The sequence below is a fragment of the Gossypium hirsutum genome, chromosome A05 (assembly GCF_007990345.1).
Source record: "Gossypium hirsutum isolate 1008001.06 chromosome A05, Gossypium_hirsutum_v2.1, whole genome shotgun sequence".
NCBI lineage: Eukaryota > Viridiplantae > Streptophyta > Magnoliopsida > Malvales > Malvaceae > Gossypium > Gossypium hirsutum.
The window spans coordinates 60,553,782-60,564,218 of record NC_053428.1 but is presented as its reverse complement, the minus strand read 5'-3'; positions in this window follow the sequence as shown (position 1 = coordinate 60,564,218).

Here is a 10,437-nt window from a genome sequence, read left to right as displayed (position 1 = left end):
TACTTTATTGGAATATTTAATCTAAAACTTTTTTAATGCTCATCTACTTTAATTTTTAATTTAAAATTTAATGTATATTAATATTATTGTCAAATGTGAATTTGATCGTGCTAAAATACGTTTATTTTTTTTATTTATGAATTAGAGAGAAATTATAGTTAATTTTAGGCATTATAATTACAAAAATAATTTATGCGTGCAAATATAACAAAATTTAAACGCCCATTTTTAAAGATATTTTAAGGAAGAAAGGGAATAATAGTTTTTATTGTGTGAGATTGGAGATTTAAAAAACTGTTTTATTTTCACTTTTTATACCCTGAAACTGGAACAATTTGGGTACCCATATTTTTTCTTAACTCGGAAATCGGTTGGTCTATAAGTTAATTAATGAATATATACATGAAGAAGTTAGACATTAAATTTTCGATTTTAAATGACAAAAGTTGAAACTTAAGAGTGTAAAAATGGTAATGGATTCCCTTTATGTTGATCCATCAAATCTTAAATAATAATAAAAAGAAAACAGGCATCAGTCAACATTATTTTTTAGTGTTCCCTACATCGTTTTAACAGCTTGCAAAGATACAGCATATCAATAGACATATAGCGAACGGATTTAAAGCCAAAAATTAAATGAAAAATGGTTCAAATAATTATTATTAACTAAGTGATTGCCCACCTATTATTTAGGTGGAAAAATACTGGATATATATTTTAAAAGAATGAATGGACATGTCCACCTTTAATTTTAATTTTTAGTTTTCTCAACCGATTTACTGTCATTTGATCTGTATATGTTGAATGATTCATGAAGAAAGCTTAAAGTTGAAGCAAATCATTGCCTCCATTAATTCAATTAGGTAAGTGCTTGATAAATTGTGAACATGAATATTATGATTTAACCCCAAAAGTTCCCAACCATTTTATCAACTTGTGGGTACATAATTAACTTAATTTACCTATTACAAATTGCCTCAACATCTCACTATTGCGACCAAATTTTATATTCATTCCTGTCGAAAATAATCTTATTGCGTAGTGAACAGATTCTGGCTCATCTTTGAAAAAAAAATGAAAGGTAAAACTCGTGGCAAAAATTTGTATTCATAAATTTTGAAAAGATTCAAAGAATTTTAATTTATAAAATTATAAGTTATAATCTTTGGATAATTTTTTTTGCCTTTCTCGGAGCTTTGATTTAAGGATCTTTTTAAACTTATTTTTTTATGGATACAAATTATTTTAAAGGTCTTCGAGACTTTATCTTGAAATAGAGTTTAGAAAGATATTTACTTGAGAATTTGTTTTGATTTGGATTCAAGAATCTTTGAGACTTGATCTTTTAAATTATGAAGTCCTCTTCAAGGGTTGTCAACATTTGATCTTAAAAACGGATTTGAAGAGCTTAGATTCAATGGTCGTCAAGACTTGAAAATGGGTTCAAAGAGTTTGGATCTATTGATTTTCAAGACTTGATCTTGAATGATTAAGTTTTCAAAACCCCGAAACTTTTCAAAGGATCAAAATTGATGTATTTCCCCTAATTATTAGAGTTTTGGTTGTTAATCACATCAAAGGTCTTTGATTTTATAGATAATTTATTGGAAATATACTTGCATCTAATCGAATGAAATTATCTATAGTTAATTTTTGTTCTCCTCAATATGATGAAAATTGTTTTTAATATGATTGTATAAATAAATTGAATTAAAATTAAAACTACAATTTATTATGGGGGGAATTCATGTACTTTATTGTACAGTTTACATAATTTTTAGAATTTGAATTCCGTAATTCATTGTTAAGAAATAGTTAGATTGAAAGATATAGAAAAGAAAACTCACACCAAATGGATAAGAAGTTAACCTAATTTATTGGAAGGCAAGAAGGTCATTGAGTGGACTACAAGATGAAGTTTTCCACCGACTTTGCGAAGAATTGAAGCCAAGAATAGTTTCATTTAGTTAAGATTGAATCTTCATTAAGTATTTCTTAAAATTAAATAATCATATTTTGACCTAATCAACATTACTAACCTTCCCTTGATAGCAAATACAATCTCTTTTAATTTGTTTCTAGTTAGGGATTAGCTATAAATATTTTTGCTAGGCACAATATACATAATCTCTAAAATGTGATGTTTCTAATTTCTCTAGGTTATTAAGATTTCTCTAGAAATAGTTATTTTACTAAACGAAGATGGAGATGGTGATGATTCTCGATCATTCGAGGATCAAAACACCAAGAAAGTGAGGTTTGAGGATGTTTCGGATGCACCTGAGGTGGACATGGCAATGGATCTTGATCCATCTCCGAAAATATCTATGTCATGGAAGGACAAACTTCTAGGGGTAGGCTCAATTGATTCTAACAAGGAATTCATGGAATCTGATGATGGAAGAGATGCAAATCTTATTTTATTAGAAGATGATGTAATAAGAACCACCTTTAATGGGATTCAGGCAATAGATTTCTCAGACCAAGTCAAGCAGATTGTAACATCCTAAATCCGACCTAGAAGCTAAGGTCGGATTATGGAGGTTACAACACTCATAAAAACATTGTCGATTAATTTGCGCAAAAACTTAGTTTTAATTCCAAAGTAATGAAGTTATTAGTTTATCTAAAACACAAGTTTTTAGAAGAACACGTGTAAGCACTTAGGTGAAAATTCTATTTTATTAATTTTATAGAAACAATCCCGAATGTTTAACCTATTGAGTTGTAAAAAGTCGTAATTAATTTAAAAACCTTGTAGCGGAAAAATACTTTTAAAAATCTTATCTCTTAAAATCATAAGACACATTAGTTATGTCGTCTTAGGTGAGTTTACTAGTTTTAATAAAACATCCATGAAAACAAATACCAAAAACAAGAATTTAACATTCCAAAACAAATTAAAATTTGAAAGACCGTCAAGCCTGAAATTAAAAACCAAATCAACTTATACCAAATTGTTTGAACCGGGCTCTGAAGTTGCTGACCTGAAATGAATCAAACAGATGAATAAGCTAGAAGCCCAGTGTGTGACTCGGCCCACAAATAGATGTACATAAATAACAGACATGTTACTAGTTACAGATTTAACATATACTCACACACAGAATCGGATATATATAATTTATAATCAAATACAAATGCAAACACCAATATCGAAATAGATTCTTACTCATAATGTATACATATGCAAATAACATATCAAAATGTCACAACAGATCTAGACATATATATCGTGTCAATCATAAATTTTAGAAATATATATCGAAACATAATGTCATATCAGAATAGAACAAATCTTACCCCCGTCAGCTACACACCAACTCCATCCAACCAATCACACCAAATAGGACTACAAGAGTCCATCCATCCAATCACACTGGGTCATAGTGGTATTCCACTCATAATGATGCAGCTGAGCTGCCAGATAGATATTTCGGTTTAACCGCCAAATTTGTAATAATACTGCCAGAAAACATTTCCTCCATCATATCAAAACCCACCCTGATGCAAATGCAAAATCATATTAACTTACATACATAACGCATAGGCAGTATGCCATGCATACCTAAACACATATTTTACTGAGCATAACATAACACGTAACTTATACAGATCGTATCATAACTTATTTCTTATACTAACAATTATTTCACATAAAGATGTCATGCGCAATCAAACACATAATTACGTTTTCAGAGTTACCAGAAAAAATATCGTATTTACATTTTTCACGTACCTTAACCATATTATGTACTAACACATATTGACAACTGTCACATCTTGGTTCTTATATAAGTCAAACGGACCCCACGAAAGATCTAATTATGCATTTCTATGTCAAATGTGCCTAAGTGAAATTTTTTTGAAAAATGGGCCCACATGGCCTAATTGGCCAGGCCGTGTGGCCCATAAGGCCTACTTAACCAGCCTATGTGCCCCACACGACCTACCCAAGTTGCTTGTGTAATCGCACATGCCTATGTGCTTCACACGACTGCCACACGACCAACCACACGCCTGTGTGGTGTACACGACCTAACACACTGCCATAAGATACAAACTGCAGTTCGAAAACAACTTTAAATTTTTTTCAGATTTTTTGAGTTTGAATCAATGTTTTTGGGTTAGAAACACACACCTAAGTTGGTTTTGATGAAGATTCACAAACGACCAACCCCGTAACCTAAACCGACATCTTACACAAATTAATTAACACGACTCCTGCTAACTCGATTGACCAAATCGGTACATCCATCATCAAAAGAACCTTATCTACAGAACAAAACAACTCCTACCACAGTAAAACTACTTACCTTCGTATGAGACGGCAACTTAAAAAGGAAATTTAATTTGCCGGAGGATCGATTGTCTCATGATCTTCTCCTAATTGCACCAAATCACATAGACCTACATTATCATCACCTTCTTCATAAATAACTCAATGAACATGAAATAAACATTATTTAAAAGAAACTAGAACCTTATCCTACACCTCAAAAGCATCGTATTCGGATCAAAAGAGAAGGAAATACAAAGAAAGACTTTGCACAATAGCCATCTTCGGGAAGAAAACAAATTTGCAAAAGACATTTGGCAAACCAAAAATAAATCTAAAACACAGAAAGAAACAAAGAAAAATAAAAACAAAAAGAATAAAGAAAAAGAAAGAACGAAAAACAAAAACAAAAATAATAAAGAAAAAGAAATTGGAAATGTGGGCATAGAAGTGAAGAAAATTTAAGGAAAACAATTAATTTTTTTATTATATTAATATTATTTTTTATAGAATAAAATAAAATAAAAAATTAAAACAAATTTAAACTACCCACAACTCCACTATCTAATCCTTATCCAAACAAATTTTCCTTCAAAATTTAAAACAAAAACATAATTTCCACTTTACATACATGAGGATTCAAACACAAAGCCAAAGAGTAAGCTTACTCCTTACCACTAAACCAGTAGGCTTATTCTTATTATCAATTGAATAAAAAATATTATTTATGCCAGATGGTCAAGGATAAGGGTTACAACAAAATTACTAAAAATTCAAGGAAAGTGATTTGAACATAGGACCTCTCACCCACACACCGTACACTTAACCATTGAATGAGGTCACTTCACATTTTAAAATTTTCACAATAATAACTCAAAATCAAGACTTGACCACTCTTGGTATCACTAACCCAATTCCATCTAACTCGATTTTCAAGATGTGACACAGATTCTCTATAAGGAAATGGTGACTTTGGTAGTACTGAAACTACTGGGTCAGAGCATTAGCTATGGTGCTCTTCACAATAAGATCAACAACATATGTAAGCCAATAAAACCCTTTCAACTAATGGACATAGAAAATGGATATTATTTGGAAAAATTCTAGAATATTAAAGATTACGAGAAAGTTTTGACTCAGGGGCCATGGAGTATTTACGGACAGTACTTGACTATTCAGCTGTGGACCAAAGATTTTTTCCGCTTCAACCATATCCAAGTGTCGTAATGGCAAGGATTAGGTTATTGAGACTATCGAGGTTTATGTACAAAAGAAGGGTGCTTGAGGCGATCGAAGGCATGGTAAGTAAGGTTGCTAAACTCGATTTTAAGATTGACAGCAGGACCATAGGACGTTTTGCCAGAATGGCATTTTTCATTAATCCCGACGGGCTTCTTATATCCGAGGTGTTGGTGAACAGCGAAACCCAACAAGAGGAATACAGGGCTTTACCAACAATTTGCTTCTCATGTTGTATGTCTGGGCACGTTAAAGACAGAGGCGGATACAAGGGGGGCTGGCAGTGGCCCTGGCCCCCCCTAAAATGAAAATTTTATATTTAGGCCCTTGAAATTTTTTTAAAATTTTAAATTAGTAAAGGTAAAATTGTACTTTGCCCCCCTATAATTATAAAAATTCGATTTAATCCTTTAAAAATTATAAAGATATAGACTATAAAAAATTAAATTTTCATTCCGCCCCCTAAAAATTTATTCTGGCTTCGCCTCTGGTTAAAGAGATGTGCCCTTCATCAATCATGGACCATGCTAATGATAACGCAAAAGAGATGGTGAACAGTGAATCAAAAGAAACTACGATCGGTACTAGTTTGAAACGGCGTACAGGCCATGGATGTCGATAGAGAGAAAATCACGATGAGGTAGTAGCGATTTACGGGGTTACAAGGACAAGGGTACAGAAAAGGAAAGATCAAGCTCAATATTTGCAGCCCTTAATGGAATAGGAGAAGCAACCGTCATTAAAGGTGGAACTGTTGAGAAAATTATGGAAAAAATGGATACAAAAAATAGGGGTTCAGGCGCAACTCTTAAAGAAATTAGGGCTAAAGAAATTTCAAAAGTTTTAGGCGTAAGGCTTGGGTCAGGACAAAATATAGATGGTGGCTTTAAGGCCCAAATGCGACTTGCAACTGTTGATGAGATGGGGGCCGTTGAAAGATTAAATTCGGGCCAATGAGTAACTGGAATTTTGGAAAAGAAATTAGGGAAAGGCCGGTGTAGGTTGTAGGCCCAAAGGATTTAAATATTGGACCAGTTGATGATGGGTGCTTTAATCCCACACGGTTGCAGGCTTCTGCAACAGGTAAATCGGGAATTATTTTAAACAAGCCCTTAGATTTGGGGGCTCACGGCAGTCAAAGCAAGAGGCCTCTGGGAAAGTAGGCCACTCCAGCAGTGCAACCAGAACCAGAACTTGGTGGGGAGTGTTTTCATGCATCGAACCAACACGTTAAAAATCAGGTTCTTTCTAATTTATTTTCCAATTTTAATTTTTTAAAAATTCTACTTTACCTACTGCAGATGTATTTACGCCAGGAATTGAGACACCCAAACAAGCCAGTAAATTTGATGAAATCAAAGCACACTTCAACCCAACGTTCATAGGTCCCGAGGGGGTTGAAGTTCAGTTGTGTAGGGCCCTAAAAATAAGTCTAGTAGTTTTAAATAAGTTTATCGGGTTCCGAGTAAAAATTAGGAGTTAATTGAGTTTATTAGTGATTTTTTTAGTTTAATTAGCTTAATTTTTATTTTAAAAATCGATAAATAATATTTCAAAAAATAAAAATATTTTTAGAAAAATTAATTTTATGGTTTTAAATAATTTTTGGGTAAAATAAATATTTTGGGTCTAATTAGAATTGAAAAATAAATTAAAATGGGGGTTTAATTGAGAGAATTTAAAATATTAACTAAATAGGACCATTTTGCAAAACAAGGGAAATGTAAGAGTGGTTTTATAGCAAATTATCCTTATTTTTGGAATTTTGGTGGGAAAGGAATATTTTGTAAAATAAGGGAAATGAGGGAGTGGCCTGATGGCAATTTCCCCAATTTTTGAGGGTTTTCAGATTTAAAAACACTGCAACTACGTTACTTTGCAAACTATTTTCAACCCAATTAAGAGCTTTTTCTCACTTTTTTTGCTCATTTTCATATACCGCACATTAAAGAATAGATCTAAACTTTACTCTCTCAAAATTCGCTCCAAAATCTTCATAAAGTTTTCCAAAGTTTGGCAAAAGTCATCCGAAATTTCTTCAAGGATCTTGATTCAATCTTCTAAATTGATGATCTGAGATCAATTGAAGGTAATTCTCAACTCTAAATTCATTTTTAAGTTGTGTTCAATCATTTTTTGCTATTTAAGTTGATTAAAATGGATTTTCAAGTTTTGATTTCTTCTTTCTTGAACATAGAACTCAACAATGGTGACTTCATGATTTTGAGTTAGAATCCAAGTTTTAATGGATGTATAAGCTCAAAATATGTTTATTAAGAGGTTTTTAATCATAAAACAAGATATCAAACTCGTTCGGTTAATCAATTTTGACAAATTTGTTTGGTTTTTAATCCACGTGATGATGCTCATACGACTCAAGTTGAGCACTTGTTGTCAGAGATGATCGGGGCATTGCAGCATATCGTTAGTGCCAATACTACTCCTGTTCATCAGGGATTACCATTAGAGCGTTTGTAAGCTCTAGGTGGTAAGGAATTTCAAGGAGTTAGAGGCGGAGACCTTACTCATGCCAAATACTAGTTGCAAGGAGTTACCCGTATATTTGGTCAGATGGGCTGTTCTGACAAGGATAAGCTTGGGTGCGCTGTGTCATTGCTTGTTGAAGAGGCTCATTACTGGTGGATGACAGTCGAGCACGGTATTACATCGGAGAGAGTGAATTGGGACTTTTTCCTGGATTCTTTTTGGAGAAAGTTCATGGGAGAGCAATATTAGGAGGCGAGGAGACGCGAGTTCATGGATTTAGTCTAGGTTACTTTTTCTGTGGACGAGTACGAGGCAGAGTTCATGCGTTTGAGCAAGTATGTGCTTGAGTTGGTGGCTTATGAGGCGAGTTGTTGTAAAAGGTTCAGGTTTGGATTGAACCGAGATATTAAGTTGTAATTTTTGCACAGTCTGCTAAAGTCTTCGATGAGTTGGTTGAGAAGGCTTGTGCTTTAAAAGAGGCTTTTAAGGAGGAGCCCAAAGCTATTGCCACTGGTACTACTAAGAAGTCGTCTGAGCCTATTAGTGGATCTAGTCAAAAGGGCAAGAGAGGTCATTTTGGTAGGTCTTAACGTCAAGTTGCTGTAGGCTAGGGTCAGGCTAGGCACGCCGCAAAAGTTTAGCTTGGTACGAGTGATCAGGGGCATATTTCATGGATGTTGTGTGAGCATTGTAACCGTTGACATCCTAGAGAGTGTTAGAGGATGACTGGTGCCTGTTTTGCTTGCAGATCGATGAAGCACCATGTTAGTAATTGTCCTAGGAGAGCTGTTGTGGTTAGAAACCAACTTGCTGTAGTTGCTGCTGCACCTACTCCGGCTCGAGGGAGGGGCCGTGACAAAGGTGATGATGGTAGAGAAGTTGGTTAGCGCAGAGCTGCTTGAGCTGGAAATGGAAGTCCAGCTAGAGTTTATGCAGTTAGAGAGCCCCAGACTAGGGAGGCCACGAATGTTATCATAGGTACTTTCACACTACAGTCTTTTACTCTTCTAGTTTTAGTAGATTCAAGTGCTACGAAATCATTTATTCTGAAAGATGTAGCTAGAAAGTTGGGGATTTCTATAGGGACATCTAGGTTGGGTGTTACTGTTTAACACCCCCACCCGTATTCAACGCCAGAATAAGGTTATGGAGCATTACCGAACTTATAACAGATTCAAACATACATTTCATATAAAAATAATCTAATCACATACATTTCATTCACAGCTAATCATTTTGTCCGTAATACAAGCCTATAAGGCCCTAAATATAGATTGGGAGTAGTTCAGGACTAAATCGAAAATTCTAGAAACTTTCACGAAACTTTGAAAATTTTTCTCAAAATAGGGGACACACGCCCGTGTGGCCCGATTGTGTCTCACACGACCAACAGACACGCCCATGTCACAGACCGTGTGGAAATTCGAAATAAGAGCACATGGCCGTGTCCCAGCCCGTGTTTGACCCCATGTAACTCTCTGACTTAGGTCACACGGCCAACACACACGCCCGTGTGACTAGCTCGTGTGCCCTAAAAATGGTCATAGACGCTCGTGTGCTAGGCCGTGTGCTAGGCCATGCCAAACCTGTAGGGTATATTGACTTATGCCACACTGCCAAATCACACGCCAGTGTGTGAGACCGTGTAGAGCATACTGATTTGATTTCAATTTCAACACCAAGGGACACACGGTTGTGTAACATAACCATGTGTCACACACAGCTGAGACACACGCCCGTGTCTCTGCCCGTGTGGACAAAAATAGGCTATTTACCAAGCCAATTTGCAACCCAAATTTGAATGTACCTACAACACATCAATTTGCACCATCACATAGCATAAATAGGCATTTAAACCAGCCAATTCAAACCTAATTCATGCATATTCTATACTACATTTCTCAATACACATAAGTTGCAAAATAGACCAATCCATTTATACCAAAAATCGCATAAACTTAGATCATCAACATGGCTACTTAAAACAAGCATTCTTTACCTTGATTCACAAACAAATAACATCACCTGTGACATCCCTAATTTGACCCTAGTTAGAAAGTGGTTTCGGGACCACAAAACCGAGTCATAAAAATAATTAACTGTTAAATTCTATGTTTATTATATGTGTAAATGCATGTGTGAAAGTTTCATGCTTTGATTTTGTCATTTGTATGTAAAATTTATAAGATAGGACTCATGTGATAAAACTTGAAAGTGTGATAGGTAAATTTGTAAAGTGTCAAATAATGCATGAAATGTTAACATGAGGGATTTGCATGTCAAATGGACCAATTTTGTTTAGTGGCCGGCCATAAATGATGGTTGATGTATAATATATGTTTTATTTAAGTATTATAATAGGTAATAGCTTTATTTTTGAAATAAAATTAATTAGTAAAACAATAAAAGATGATAAAAAAAAAGATAGATGT